This window comes from Pelobates fuscus, chromosome 12 (genome assembly GCF_036172605.1).
Source record: "Pelobates fuscus isolate aPelFus1 chromosome 12, aPelFus1.pri, whole genome shotgun sequence".
NCBI classification, from domain to species: domain Eukaryota; kingdom Metazoa; phylum Chordata; class Amphibia; order Anura; family Pelobatidae; genus Pelobates; species Pelobates fuscus.
In genome coordinates this window covers 59,838,956-59,854,982 of record NC_086328.1, presented here as the reverse complement: position 1 = coordinate 59,854,982, position 16,027 = coordinate 59,838,956, and positions in this window count along the sequence as shown.

Genomic DNA, 16,027 nt, shown 5'->3' with positions numbered 1-16,027 from the left:
TGGGATTTGCACCAAACACCGCTGATTCTCCTCGTGTCCCAAAATGGCCGCCGCCTCGTGGTCGGCATACGAACGACGACCACCCGTACGAATGGAATAGAGAGGTGTCTGCGGTTAACCGCAACGTTCTAATTGAGGCCAATAGGTTAACTAGCAGCACACTCCTCTCCTGGGTGGCCGTCCGTTCGGTAGTTCAATCGGTACTTGAGGAAACACACGAACAGGGGCATACGGACAGGAAATCCAACGAAATGAAGGCAAACAGACGAACCAACAATATAAGTCTACACAGATGGATCTGTCACATGGCTCCCCCCCTTGTGGGACACTCCGGCAGACCCGGCTTGACCCTTTAGCGGGTCAACTTGGGGATGACCGGACTAGGAGGTAGCAAGAACGTCGGTTTGCCGAGACAATCCATCTGCATTCCCATTCTGCTTACCGGGTCGGTAGCTGATGGTGAAGTTATATGGTTGTAAAGCTAAACTCCACCGCAGCAGTCTACCATTGTCTCCTGAGACCCGGTTAAGCCAGACAAGGGGATTGTGGTCCGTCACAAGGGAAAATTCCTGTCCATACAAATAAGGGCTTAACTTTTTCAATGCCCAGACCAGGACCAGGCACTCCTTCTCCACTGCCGCATAACTCACTTCTCGGGGTAACAGCTTTCTACTGAGATATGCGACAGGGTGCTCTCCTCCATCTTCCCCGACCTGGCTCAGCACAGCCCCCAGTCCATACATGGAAGCATCTGTATGGACGAGAAAACGTTTGTTAGGGACTGGGGCAGCCAGGACAGGGGCATTCACGAGAGCCTATTTAAGGGCTTGAAACGCAGCTTCACAAGCTGGAGACCACAGGACCTGCTTAGGGAGATTTTTCTTAGTCAAGTCAGTCAGGGGCTTATCGATAGAGCTGTAGTCGGGAACAAAGTGTCTGTAATACCCTGCTGTCCCTAGGAAGGCTAACACTTGGGTCTTAGTGATAGGTGTGGGCCAGTTAGCTACTGCCTCTATCTTAGCTGGCTCTGGTCTCTGGCTCCCACACCCCACTCTGTGACCCAAGTATTGCACTTCAGCCATGCCTAGATGGCACTTATCTGGCTTCAATGTCAGGCCAGTGGCCCGATTTTTGTCCAGCACTACCCCTACATGCACCAGGTGTTCCTCCCAGGACCCACTGTAAATCGCAATGTCATCCAGGTATGCACAAGCAAATTCCTGGAATCCATCGAGGAGCCTATCCACCATACGCTGGAAGGTATTCTTCATCCCAAATGGCATGACCTTAAATTGGTACAAGCCAAATGGGGTGATGAAGGCCGACTTGGGGATAGTGTCCTCGGCCAGGGGAATCTGCCACTCGCCCTTACACAGGTCTATGGTGGTCAGATAGCGTCCCCTGGCAATGCGGTCTAGTAATTCGTCTACCCGGGGCATCGGGTAGGCGTCAGTGGTGGTCCGCTCGTTGAGCCTCCTGTAGTCCACACAGAACCGGGTGGTCCCATCTTTCTTAGGCACGTGGACTACAGGTGAGGCCCAAGGGCTATCGGAGTGTTCGATGACCCCAAGCTGGGTCATCTCCTGTATCTCCTTCCGCATTCCTTCTCGGACTGCTTCAGGGATACAGTAAGGGGGTTGTCGCAGGGGGTTCTGTCCAGGGGTCTCTACCTTATGTACAGCTAGGGTAGTGTAGCCGGGCTCTTGGGAGAACGTCGCCTGCTTCTCCCACAGAAGCTGTCTTGCCTGTCCCTTCTCTGTGGGGCTCAACCTGTCTGTAGCTGTACAAGGCTAGTAAGGTCAGTCTGGGAGTCCCTCTCTAGCAAATCGGGAAGGGGTAAGTTCTCCGGGTCGTCTGCAACCGGGGCACATACTGCAGCTACATTCTCTGGTCTCTCCTGATACTCACATGGAAGGATCGCTGGATCCTTTCATCTGAACAGCTGGCTATAAGGTAGGTAGTATCACACACCTGAGCTAACACTTTATACGGGCCCTGCCAAGATGCTTGCATCTTGTTTGCCTTCACAGGTTTGAGCACTAACACTTTCTGCCCCACCTGGAAGACCCGCTGCCGGGCACCCCGATCGTACCATCTCCTCTGTCTCCCCTGGGCCACCTGGAGATTCTCTCTTACCATCAGAGACAGTTTCTCCATGCGGTCCCGGAGTTCCAGGACATACGGTACTATGGGGGTCCCTTCTTGCTCTGTCTCCCCCTCCCAGTGGCCTCTAATGAGATCTAGGGGTCCACGGACCCTTCTCCCATAAAGCAACTCAAAGGGGGAGAACCCAGTAGATTCCTGGGGCACCTCTCTGTAAGAAAACAACAGATGAGGCAGGAATCGCTCCCAGTCTCTGCAAGTGTCAGAAAAGGTCCTCAACATCTGCTTGAGGTTGCCATTAAATCGCTCGCAGAGACAGTTAGTCTGTGGATGGTATGGGGAACTAAGTATCGGTTTAATGCCGCATACCCTCCACAGTTGCTGGGTGAGCACAGCAGTAAATTGGGTTCCCTGGTCAGAGAGAATCTCCTTAGGGAACCCGACCCTGGTAAAAATCCTAACCAGGGCATCAGCAACTGTCTCTGCCTCTATGTTAGACAGCGCCACTGCCTCTGGATAGCGAGTGGCATAGTTCACCACGGTGAGAATATACTTCTTACCGGATGGACTAGCCCTGGCCAGTGGACCCACAATGTCAACGGCTATGCGGGCAAAGGGCTCCCCAATGATAGGCATAGACATAAGCCTAGCTCTTGGGTGGTCCCCCCGCTTTCCTACCCGTTGACAAGTGTCACACGTACTACAATATATCTGCACAGCCTGATTAAAACTTGGCCAAAATAAGTTCTGCATGATCCTATAGGCTGTGCGGCGGGACCCTAGATGTCCAGCTAACGGAACATCATGCCCTATCCGCAGAATCTCCTGCCTGTATTTTGCGGGCACCACCAGCTGTCGATTCGGTGGGTGGGCAAAATTTTTCTGGGACGGTTTAGGGATCCTATATAACCTATCCCCCACCCACTCATACCGCTCCCCATCTACGCCTTCCTCTCCAGTATCTGCTCTGTCTCTATATTTCTGGAGGGTCGGATCTGTCTGGGTTTCCCTCCCAAACTCTTCTGGGGAATCCCAGCTAGCAAAGGTCTGTCCTGGGGTATCAGTCGGGGAATCGGGTCTTACCTGGGTCTCAGCAGCACGGGTCTGAGCACTGGTAGTCACTGGGTTGACATCAGCAGGTCCCATTGGGGCATAGGCAGAAACCAAAGGGGCCAGGTCATTCCCGAGCAAAACATCAGCAGGCAAGTCTTTCATAACCCCCACATTCACATGTCCAGAGCCCACTCCCCAATCCAAATGAACCCGGGCAACAGGTAGACGGAACACGGCGCCTCCTGCTACCCTCACTGCCACAGTATTTCCAGTGTGTTGGTGTTCCGAGACAAGGTTCTTTTGGAGCAGGGTCATAGTGGCTCCGGTGTCTCTCAGACCAGTGACCACTTTGCCATTTAGCTTAACGGTCTGTCTGTGCTGTTGACGGTTATCCTGCTGGGCTGCTTGCACTGGGTCTGCCTCATGTAATATACCCCAAAATTCATCCTGCTCGAAACAGTGAGCGGAAGGCTGGGGTGGCAGCTGATTTCCGCTGGCTGGTCTTCTCCACGACTGCGCTTGGTTGGCATTGTTCAATGGGCACTCCGGTCTCTTGTGCCCCAACTGTTTGCACCCGTAGCACCGGATCTGCTGAGAGTAATCCCGGGCTGGCTGAACATAATTGTTTGCTGGTGGCATTGTGGGGGTGCGTTGTGCTGGGGGGTGATACACAGTAGTGGTTGGAGGTGCTGCCGGTTTATACTCCACTCGGGTAGGGACCTTGGCTGCTGTCTGGTCTAGTTTTCGTGCATCTGTTTATTCATCGGCCAGACGAGCAGTTTCAGGTAAGGTAGCGGGTTTGCGGTCCCTAACCCACTCTCTAACTCCTGCAGGTAACCGGTCAAAGCAGTGCTCCAACAAAAATACTTGCAGCACCCTTGCAGCACTCTTCCCCAGTTACCGCTTGGCACCCTGCCATCCAGTGGGCTGCGGTGCGGTGTACCCGGCATGCCCACTCCACATAAGAATCGCCAGCCTGCTTGTTGGTGTCCCGGAATCGCCGCCGGTATGCCTCAGGGGTGACAGCGTATCTGGCCAAAAGGGCATCCTTTACTGCCCGGTAACTAGTAATTTCCTCCTCTGGGATGGCCCGAAAAGCCTCACTGGCCCGGCCGGATAATTTCCCAGAGAGGATAGTTACCCATTCCTCTGCGGGTACCTGGTGTAAGGCACACTGCCTTTCAAAATCAGCCAGGAACCCATCAATCTCTCAACCTCTGTTTCAATAACATTTTGGAATGCAGCAAAGGGTACCTTTCTCCGTCCATTATTATGGGGTACCTCTGCTGCTGCAGCTCCTCTTCCCTGGAGTGCCTGTTGTGCTGCTACCGCTGCTTGCACCTGAACCACAATATCTGCTGCAGGGTTGGGGCCAAAGTGTGCCAGCCTTATCTGGACTGCCCGGTTAAACTGTATCTCCTCGGGTGTTAAATCCAGTATGCCAGGCACATTAGCTCTCTCCATTCCCTGTGCTGCATCCATCTCCAATAATATAGAAATAATCTCTCTTTTCTTGAGATTACTCGCTGATCGTCCTCTGCGTTCCAATATATCCTTAAGGGTAGCACACCTTAATTCTTCATACTGCATTTCCACCCTGGGTTTGTAGCTGGCCTTCTGGGCGGTGGGATTCATCTCGCCGTTTAGTGAATAATCCCCTTTCTCCAGAAATGCAGTTTTTATCCAGCCGATCTTCAAACTCCCGAACGGAGCATACGAACGCGGCAACTCCCGATCAGCAATTCAGTCGAAATCCTTTCACCGCTAGAAATAACGAAAAGTACTGTCCCAATTATAAATCCCTCCACAAACGAGACCAAGCTCCGTCTTGAAGGTCAAACAGGAATGTGTTTAATGGGGGCTACCTGCCCGGTATTTATGCGGGTCTACACAAGGTGGACACTCCCCTAGGGGACCTTGTGGAAGACTGTACAATATTTTGGACAGTAGCCAATCGCAGTGGCTTCAACATAAGCCCTTCCGATCTTACCCATAAATCCTCCTTCTCTATCCGGAAGATAATTAGGAAGACACCTAATTATCTCCCAGGATAGAGACAATCGCCATTTTAAAATACAGTAAGAAAAATACAATAAAATACATAACTTGAGAAGTACCGAATACATATGGTTCGTGTAACGTATCCCCAGATAGTCTGGATCTGAGTGCATATTTCTACCGAATAGCGCTCAGATCCGATGTACCTAGTTCAATCGCCATGGAGTCAAAGTCTCTCACAGTCCTTCCGTATACGAATGACTCCATGGGACAGCTATCTGGGTAAAGTCCATACGAATGATATAAACTCCCAAACTGACCGGTGTTCGTACGCCTCGACGAAATACAAGGTGGGCGGCGGCTTGCAGCGCTGTTCGGCAGATAGAGTATCCGTTTTTAGTTCCATGGGATTTGCACCGAACACCGCTGATTCTCCTCGTGTCCCAAAATGGCCGCCGCCTCGTGGTCGGCATATGAACGACGACCACCCGTACGAATGGAATGTAGAGGTGTCTGCGGTTAACCGCAACGTTCTAATTGAGGCCAATAGGTTAAAGGACCACTCTAGGCACCCAGACCACTTCAGCTTAATGAAGTGGTCTGGGTGCCAGGTCCAGATAGGGTTAACCCAATTTTTTATAAACATAGCAGTTTCAGAGAAACTGCTATGTTTATAAATTGGTTAAGCCTTCCCCCTAATCCTCTAGTGGCTGTCTCATTGACAGCCGCTAGAGGCGCTTGCGTGATTCTCACTGTGAAAATCACAGTGAGAGCACGCAAGCGTCCATAGGAAAGCATTGTAAATGCTTTCCTATGCGACCGGCTGAATGCGCGCGCAGCTCTTGCCACGCGTGCGCATTCAGCCGATGGGGCGGAGAGGAGGCGGAGAGGAGGAGGAGATCTCCCCGCCCAGTGCTGGAAAAAGGTAAGTTTTACCCCTTTTCCCCTTTCCAGAGCCGGGCGGGAGGGGGACCCTGAGGGTGGGGGCACCCTCAGGGCACTCTAGTGCCAGGAAAACGAGTATGTTTTCCTGGCACTAGAGTGGTCCTTTAACTAGCAGCACACTCCTCTCCTGGGTGGCCGTCCGTTCGGTAGTTCAATCGGTACTTGAGGAAACACACGAACAGGGGCATATGGACAGAAAATCCAGCAAAATGAAGGCAAACAGACGAACCAACAATATAAGTCTATACAGATTGATCTTTCACACCCCTTCCAAAAGTAAAATTAGGGGGGTCCTATTGTACCCCCCCCGCCCCCACCCATGAGCAGCGGGTGGGGGCCCTAAATCAGAATAAGAGGGGCGACCTAATGTCCTCCCCCCTGGCCCCCACCCCCGAGCGGTGGGTGGGGGCCCTAAATACCAATATGGGGGGGACCCAATGTCCTCCCCCCTGGCCCCCACCCCTGAGCGGTGGGTGGGGGCCCTAAATACTAATTAGGAGGGGGGACCTAATGTTCTCCCCCCTGGCCCCCACCTCTGAGTGGTGGATAGGGGCCCTAAATACTAATTGGGGGGGAACCTAATGTCCTCCCCCCTGGCCCCCACCCCTGAGTGGTGGATGGGGGCCCTAAATACTAATTGGGGGGACCTAATGTCCTCCCCCTGGCCTCCACCCCTGAGCGTTGGGTGGGGGCCCTAAATACTAATTGGGGGGGACCTAATGTCCTTCCCTTTGGCCCCCAGCCCTGAGCAGTGGGTGGGGGCCCTACATACTAATGGGGGGACCTAATGTCCTCCCCCTGGCCCGCACCCCTGAGCGGTGGGTGGGGGCCCTAAATTAGAATGAGGGGGGAGGACCTAATGTCCTCTCCCGGCCCCCACCCCTGAACGGTGGGTGGGGGCTCTAAAATACTAATTAGGGGGGACCTAACATCCTCCCCCCTAGCCCCCACCCCTGAGCGGTGGGTGGGGGCCCTAAAATATTAAGTTCCTCCCCCTGGCCCCCACCCCTGAGTGGCAGGTGGGGGCCCTAAATAAAAAAAAATAAACCCCCCTCGCCCGGTTGACTAAGGGTCCCCAAACCCCTAGTCACCCCTCTCCCCAAAATAATTAACACCTACCCACCCACCCTCACCCTAAAAATAATGAGGGGGGACCATTTAACTAAGTACCTGAAAAAAATAAAATAAAACTTACCATTTGATGTTTTCTTTCTTCTAAAATAAAAAAAAGGCCAAATAAAAAGCCATAATAAGCAACACACTTAAAAAAAAATCTGTTGGGGTTAATTCAGCTATACATGAAACTCTCTTAGTTAGATGGATATTTTGCTAGAGCCACACCCTCTGTGATAGACAGGATCCCGGGAATCAGTCAAGAAGACAAGAGATGTGTTCTATAACCAATTCAAAGTTTATTATACAGTCATATGCATTTATACCCCACTCTCATGTCGGTGGGGGCCATGAGCATTAGTGACATAATTTGTTTTTCACAAGTTATAAACAGCTGTTTCTAGTTATAATCTTTCGCAATATAACGCAATACATATTTGATTAAAACCAGATATTTACAAAATACCGATATCTTGGACAATTAACAAGAACATTTCGAAATCAGTACTTTTCCCGTAACTAGGATTTTATATAAATCCTATTTCCGAGAATATGAGATAAAATGCCAAACTTAATCTTGGTTCAAATTAACCCTTATATGAACAGCTAGGATAGATATCAAAATGGATATTTGCACCTACAATTCCCCTCTTAGATCATATCATGATCTATCTTACGGTAAATATCCATTAGAGGCCTGCGGCAGAGAAACAAGAGGAGGTATATTCAGACGTGCTAATCATGTCTGCGGGACTTTTATTATTTCTTCACCTCGATTTCCCCCATTTGCTCTGTGCCATAGGTTTACCCTTAAAGAGGAGTTCTAGCTGTTGATTTCAGCTTTTTCAATTATCTGTTGAACACATCTTTTAAGTGTACATCATGTTATCTGTATCTTGAGTCTTGGGTCAATATAGGCAAAGTGTATTTGTGAAGGCAAAGTGTTATTCCCAACAACGGGAATATTATTATTATTACAATTCAAAATGTAAGCTCGTATAGTCAAAACGGGAATAAGATCCATCCCCTCTTTGGACCAGGGTCTTGGATTACCATTCCACCCCGTGGTCTGGGGACAGGTCAAAAAACCCAGTGGCAAAAACTCATATTTGAGGAAAAAAGCACATCTGGGGAAACTCTAAGTGAGGGCCATCCCCTCACGTTGACAGCATTAGTGACTTATAAAACCCTGCATTTGTAAGTAAATAGCTGGGTATCGGGATTGGGAAACATTTCTTGATTAGTTTCAAAAGGCCCATTTACATATTAAATCATGAGATAACTTATAATCAGTTTGTAATTCTAACAATAATCCCAATCATGACCTTGCATCCTATGTCTCCTAATTACATCCCTATTTCGATGGTCCAGTCATATCCATACTTAATAAATGGGAATCCATCCTTGGTACACTCAACATACATCAATGACACACATAGTACATCCATGCCTGAGTAAGTAAACACTTCCTCTCTCTCCGGCTAACTCTACAAAAATAAAAATAACAAAATAGTTCAATAGTCCAGCATAGTCCAGCATAGTCCTAAAAAATAGAATAAGTCTTTCAAGGAGAATAAAGAATGTTAGACACCATAAACGTTGTTCCATAATCTTAGACACCATAACATAGCTATGGGTAGCAATATGGCTGACAACAAGACAGTCAGCTTCCACATAGTTCTTAATTCTTCTGTTTGCTGGATGTTCACCACAATGCTCTGTGCAACACCCCAATTGTTGAAAGGGTTAATACAGACATAGCGGCATTAGACAGCACTGCACCTTCAGGACTTTCCAAGTCAGTCTATGTACTCATAAGTAAGCATCTTAGTTTCTTCGGCCAGCATGGATTTTGACCAAACAGATTTAATTGCAAAAAAAGGTAGGTAGGCAGGCAGGTAGGTCAGCCAGAGAGATTGGTGTGTAGTCCCAAATATCAGGCGGCACAAATACTCCAGTATGGTCTCTATAATCATACAAACACAAGGATCAGTACGACATCAATAAATTAATTATCTAGGCTAAACTCAAATTAGAGACTAATGTTAAATCCTTAACTTGTGTAACATGTACTTCTCTCAGTGTTGCTTATATTTCATTGCATTGTCCTTTATACAATTGTAATACATAATTTCCCTTTAGAGATGAGAGAAGCACTCATTCTATATAAATGCTTGTTGAGTACTAAAACACTAACATATACATATTGGAATAATTCCTAATAAAATACTGTTCTTAAACTTAAACCTTAATTTGATAATCCCAATTAATTACTTTAATAGAATTGGAATGCTGAATTCTGTCAAAAATGTTGTGGACCCAGGTAACATTTTTTTTTTTTTTTAAACCAAAACCTTTTATAGATCCCGATGTCCAAAAAGCCACCAGTTCTGTATGTGTGTGATCATGTTTAATACATGGTGGAACCTCCATACAGTTATCCCACTTAAACAATATTTTTTATTTTTCAGAACAACTAGGAATGAAATAGGAGAAACAAAATGAATTACTTTTGTTGCAAAGTGCCTTGTTTAATACAGATTTGTCTTGCTTTGCTAAGGTTGCAAGTGGCCTCTGATAAGGAAGGGGCAGCAAACTGTAGACATATGTTATATTAAGTTGCCCTCACTTGTCAGGTCTTGTAAACTCACTTATTTTATTGCAGATGCCTCTATGATACCACGTTACAAATTGACTAAGCATACTTATTATTATCTTATTTTATTTTAGTTATTTCACAATGCGCAGCCTATGCAAACAATGTCTACATCTAAACTTCAGCTTGTACTTTCCCTAAGAGCCAGCATTAATACTGTTTTATCTATATATAAAACATTAAGAACATGAACCATCTGTGTATTAGGCTGAGGTTGTTGAGTGTGGGTATAGGTTGGAAGCTGTGGTTGGTATTGAGGAACCTGCCAGGGTGGGTCCAGGAGCACCACAGGCACCAGGGAAGCCAGAGGCACCAGGGAAGCCAGGGGCACCAGCAATATCAGGAGTACCAGTGGAGTACCAGTGGGGCCAGCTTGATCGGGTTCACCACGAGTGTTCAGAAAAACAAGTTACCTGCGCTCTCTCCTTAATCCCTATGTATTTATAAACAATGGAGGTTTTTTAGTTACCTCCAATGGCCATGAGAGGATGAGCCCACCTGCCAACGTCAAGGCAGACCCCCCCTAGGTGGGTCCTAACTCTAACCATTCACCCTGCTTCCTTGAACCTCTGGCAAAAATCTCTAATGAGATAGAAAGGGGTATTTTTTTTATATACACCCCTATACATGATTAACCCTTAATAGGGGACACATGGGATGGGCCGCTGCATTGTAACAGTGCTGAAGTTGCCACCTCTACAAAAGTTAGACCCTTTGATAAAATTCTCTACCTCTGCCTCCAAAACTTGTCTGATTCAATCTCCTATCACCTCCCAAATGTCCTTGTCTCGTCTGCTTAAGATCACAATCCTTTGTGACCGATACAACATACTTTTCCCTCTTTCTTTATATCAAAACTACCTGCTGTATCTTTCTCATGAAGCATATTACATATGCAGGTCGAGATTACCTAACTCACCTAACTCACACCCCCTCTTTGTGTACACTTCTTAGTGTACCACACAGATATAATATTAATAAGCTTTTGAAGAATTTGTACATAAACAGTGAAAGCAGAGTCTTCCTACAGGGTTTGCAATACTGACAGTCTGGGTCATAGATGTAATGCAGTTAGTTACTTTTCTATTGTTAGAATACATTGAAAACACAAATATATTGCAAATATTGAAATCATATTGCAGCCGTTTCCTACACCTATAAGGATATGGTTGTAATACTTCAATTGAGTTCAAATTGAGAATCAAAAGTCTAACCACAAAAACTAAACGTTATATACTTATCAAAAATGAGTTTAACCCCTTAGAGAGTTAATAGGGTGACCTCTTCCCATAGTATGGTTCCTTTTAGAATTATTATATTATTTATTCTCTCCTAGGTCTGCAAAATGCTTTCAATATACCAATACAAATATAATACAGTAGTTTAGAATTGCCTCAAAATAAATTGTCTGATCTCTATTAAAAATACCATTTCATCATTTTGCTATAATCAATGAGGCATATAAGATTAATCTTAATCTGAGAAAAAACTTATCCTATATATCCATTATTTTTTTTCTTGTTAAATACCCATATAACATAACAGTTGTTTATGTTAAAGATAACGCTAAATACTCCCCTAATAATATGGAGAATGAGAGATCCACGATTTTGAGAAGCAGATTTTTTTCCAGGGGCCCCTTTTTCGTGAGCTGATCAGCATTTAATCTGTTGTAAAAAGACACTAAAAGCTTGCGTTAATGACATGCAAATATTCTTTAAATAGTCTTCATACTCATTGTAATATCACACATGTCCTCTTATAACACAGAACACAACGAATGTAGCAGATATCCAGCAGACATCCCAATACAAAAACCCATTAATGGACAGGCAATTAACTCAATCCAAAATAAATTATTAAATGTCACACCCAAAAGAAACACAGACATAATGTAGGTTTCCCTTGTTTGTGCATTCTGCAACCATGCAAGCAGTACTGCTTTAAGATCAGAAAACCTGGCAGCTGGACTGGAAAGTCGAATTTTGGCAAGAAGTCCATTATTACAACAGAATTTTGGAAAACAGCTAAAACTTAGCGTGTTTTTTTCTTTTGCTTTAAGGATTACAACTCATATTGCTCTTGGACTAGTATTCAATAATAAATCAGTTATTTAATAGATTATTACGCTGCCACTTCCATCTGTGTCAATACTGAGACAAACGTATTTAAATATAATTTAAAATAGCACAGCAAGTTACCCATTAACATACATGACAATCAAACTGCCTACTTTAAAATGAGTAACCAAAACACATTTATCACAATCACCATTTACACAGAATAAACTTTTAACAGCTGTATTCAGAACATATTATTGTAAGGTTTTTTATTTTATTATTTAAGAGTTCTGGTACCAATGGTTTTCTTATTAAAGAAGGGATCCCGTACGGCCATATAACGCGTTTAACTTAAACATTTGTATAACACTTGCATTAACCAGTTGCAACATATGTACCTTATCAATAGAATTTCTCTCCTATACGCTTACAGAACATTTGGACCAGATTACACAGACATGGTATCACCTGCATTTGTCAGAACTCTCAAACACTCAAAATATTTAAACTACTCCATGTTAAAAGCATAGAAAATTTTGACCGGTCAATTTGAGTTCCCAAAAGTCATAAAAACACAGGTAAAAACCTTTGTCCATGGTTTCTGATCCTACATTCTATGACCAAAATTTCAAACCCACTTCTGCACAGGGGGTCCACCATTTGGGTCACAATCAATAAAATCTCTGCATCCCCAGACAACAATTTACAGATTTTCACAATTCTACAGAATACATACAATTTAAAGCATTTACAACATGTCAGGTACCTGTAGCAAGCAAGTTAGTTTACAGCACGAAATGAAGCATGTGCTGAAAATATAAATTTCATATTAATTTATAATCACCTACATTTACAACATGAATTTGTAGACCCCCTTTAATTAACCTCTATTTTTTCTTTTATTTATCATCACCTTCTCATGTACCTTTGACATTCCCTCAATTATTTTATTCCCTTACTTCTTATACCTGGTTTGGACACCCTCAGGGCTTTAGAGGAGCTGCCCAATCCTTTCTTCCTGGGGAGGGGGTAAAAGGGAACTCTATGGAGCAGTGGGTACTAACTACCACAGCAAGGATAGCACCCAATCATCATTATCTTTAGGTAATCAGGTGGGGGCAGTGATTTGCAGGTATCAACAACAGTCTCTCCTCTTGGGAAACAGGGTATCAGTGAGGTGCAATCTTACCCCCATGTCTCATGTATTCCTTATCCCATACTCAGAAAATCATAATTAGCCCAGTCTTTAGGGAAGGGAGTTTCACTACCCTGTCTTTGTGTCCACCCTGACATATTATCCACCCAAGGATCCTCTACATAATCCCCCAGCTCACCAACTCTAGCAACATACTGTTTGCAAGTCTCCCCTGGATTAGGGCGAGGGTATTTTTTAGACTGGGAAGTACCCATTTCAAACTCAATGAGAATTGGATTTGGAATAGCTGATTATTCAGTGGTTAAAGAACAGCTGTACGGAATCAAATGTTCCAACAAAACTGCTACTTCTCCACGAGCTGTATCGCTTAAAATCAGAAATTCCAATCCCTTGCAAAAAGCACAAAAGCCAACAGATATATCGCAAGCAAGCAAAACAGAGGTTGCAGCCAAAATAACCATCAGAGTACGGAGTTCCCTTTTTAATTTTGTTTTATTTTTTTTTACTTTCCTTTGCTAAAACATTACAGTTTGCAAAAGTTTTACCTGTACATAACTTTACCGCAGTCTGCTAAGAGACTGAATTATACACCGCAGTCTGTCTAACAGACTGAATTATACCGCAGTCTGTCTAACAGACTGAATTATACCGCAGTCTGCCAATACCTGTCAGACTGAATACCTTTTTTTACAACCTTAACAAAGGCAACCTCTTTTCTTTCAAAGAAAGAGGGGTCCTGGGACGTCTCCCACAGTTATGTACAACCTCATCTCCTACCCAAGGAGTGAAAAAAAATCTCAACAGTGAAATTCCCCTTTAAATAAAATCATAATCTAATGTGCAATGTGTAAAGGTTGGGAAAAGACAGGTAAAAGAATAAAGGTCAAAAAAGACACCGAATCCTCCTACCTGATTTCCTCCTTTAATTGACCCCACTTCTGGTACCAAGTTGTTGGGGTTAATTCAGCTATACACGAAACTCTCTTAGTTAGATGGATATTTTGCTAGAGCCACACCCTCTGTGATAGACAGGATCCCGGGAATCAGTCAAGAAGACAAGAGATGTGTTCTATAACCAATTCAAAGTTTATTATACAGTCATATGCATTTATACCCCACTCTCATGTCGGTGGGGGCCATGAGCATTAGTGACATAATTTGTTTTTCACAAGTTATAAACAGCTGTTTCTAGTTATAATCTTTCGCAATATAACGCAATACATATTTGATTAAAACCAGATATTTACAAAATACCGATATCTTGGACAATTAACAAGAACATTTCGAAATCAGTACTTTTCCCGTAACTAGGATTTTATATAAATCCTATTTCCGAGAATATGAGATAAAATGCCAAACTTAATCTTGGTTCAAATTAACCCTTATATGAACAGCTAGGATAGATATCAAAATGGATATTTGCACCTACAAAATCCCCCTCAAAAAAAAAATCCATCTTCACCCATGGAGGGCTCCGCGCAGACTGAGCTCTGCAGGGCGGGGGAAGGCTTATAAAGCCACTCTGATTGGTGGATTAAGTAACCAATCAGAGAGTTATGAGTCAAGTTACACAGCGTGGACACAGAGCACTCTGATTGGTGGATTTCAAACCAACCAATCAGAGTGCTGTGACAGGTAAATGTAGAGACTTACATGTCAGTCTCTTCATTTACCTGTCAGAGCACTCTGATTGGACAATTAACAAGAACATTTCGAAATCAGTACTTTTCCCGTAACTAGGATTTTATATAAATCCTATTTCCGAGAATATGAGATAAAATGCCAAACTTAATCTTGGTTCAAATTAACCCTTATATGAACAGCTAGGATAGATATCAAAATGGATATTTGCACCTACAAAATCCCCCTCAAAAAAAAAATCCATCTTCACCCATGGAGGGCTCCGCGCAGACTGAGCTCTGCAGGGCGGGGGAAGGCTTATAAAGCCACTCTGATTGGTGGATTAAGTAACCAATCAGAGAGTTATGAGTCAAGTTACACAGCGTGGACACAGAGCACTCTGATTGGTGGATTTCAAACCAACCAATCAGAGTGCTGTGACAGGTAAATGTAGAGACTTACATGTCAGTCTCTTCATTTACCTGTCAGAGCACTCTGATTGGATGGCTTAAATCCACCAATCAGAGTGCTCTGAGCCTAATTGCAGGGCTGGGCAAGGCTTTATAAGCCTTCCCCCGCCCTGCAGAGCTCAGTCTGCGCGGAGCCCTCGCCGGGTGAAGATGGATTATTTTTGTTATTGCGCTCGTTTTTTTTTTTTTTTTAAGTGCGTCGGTTATTATGGCTTTTTATTTCGCCTTTTTTGGGGCTGAAAAAAGAAGATTTTAGAAGAAAGAAAACATAAAATGGTAAGTTTTATTTTTTCCAGGTACTTAGTTAAATGGTCCCCCCTCATTATTTTTAGGGGTTAATTTTTGGGGGGAGGGGGGTGACTAGGGGTTTGGGGACCCCTAGTAACCTGGGGGAGGGGGAGTTAATTTATTTAGGGCCCCCACCGCCGCTCAGGGGTGGGGGCCAGGGGGGAGGACATTAGGTCCCCCCCTAATTAGTATTTAGGGCCCCCACCCACTGCTCACGGGTGGGGGCCAGGGAGCAGGACATTAGGTACCCCCCAATTAGTATTTAGGGCTTCCACCCACCGCTCAGGGGTGGGCGCCAGGGGGGTGGACATTAGGTCCTACCCCCTCATTCTAATTTAGGGCCCCCACCCACCGCTCAGGGGTGGGGGCCAGGGGGGAGGACATTAGGTCCCCCCCAATTAGTTTTTAGGGCTCCCACCCACCGCTCAGGGGTGGGGGCCAGGGGGGAGGACATTAGGTCCCCCCCTCACTCTAATTTAGGGCCCCCACCCGCCGCTCAGGGGTGGGGGCCAAGGTGGAGGACATTTGGTCCCCCCCTAATTCGTTTTTAGGGCCCCCATCCGCC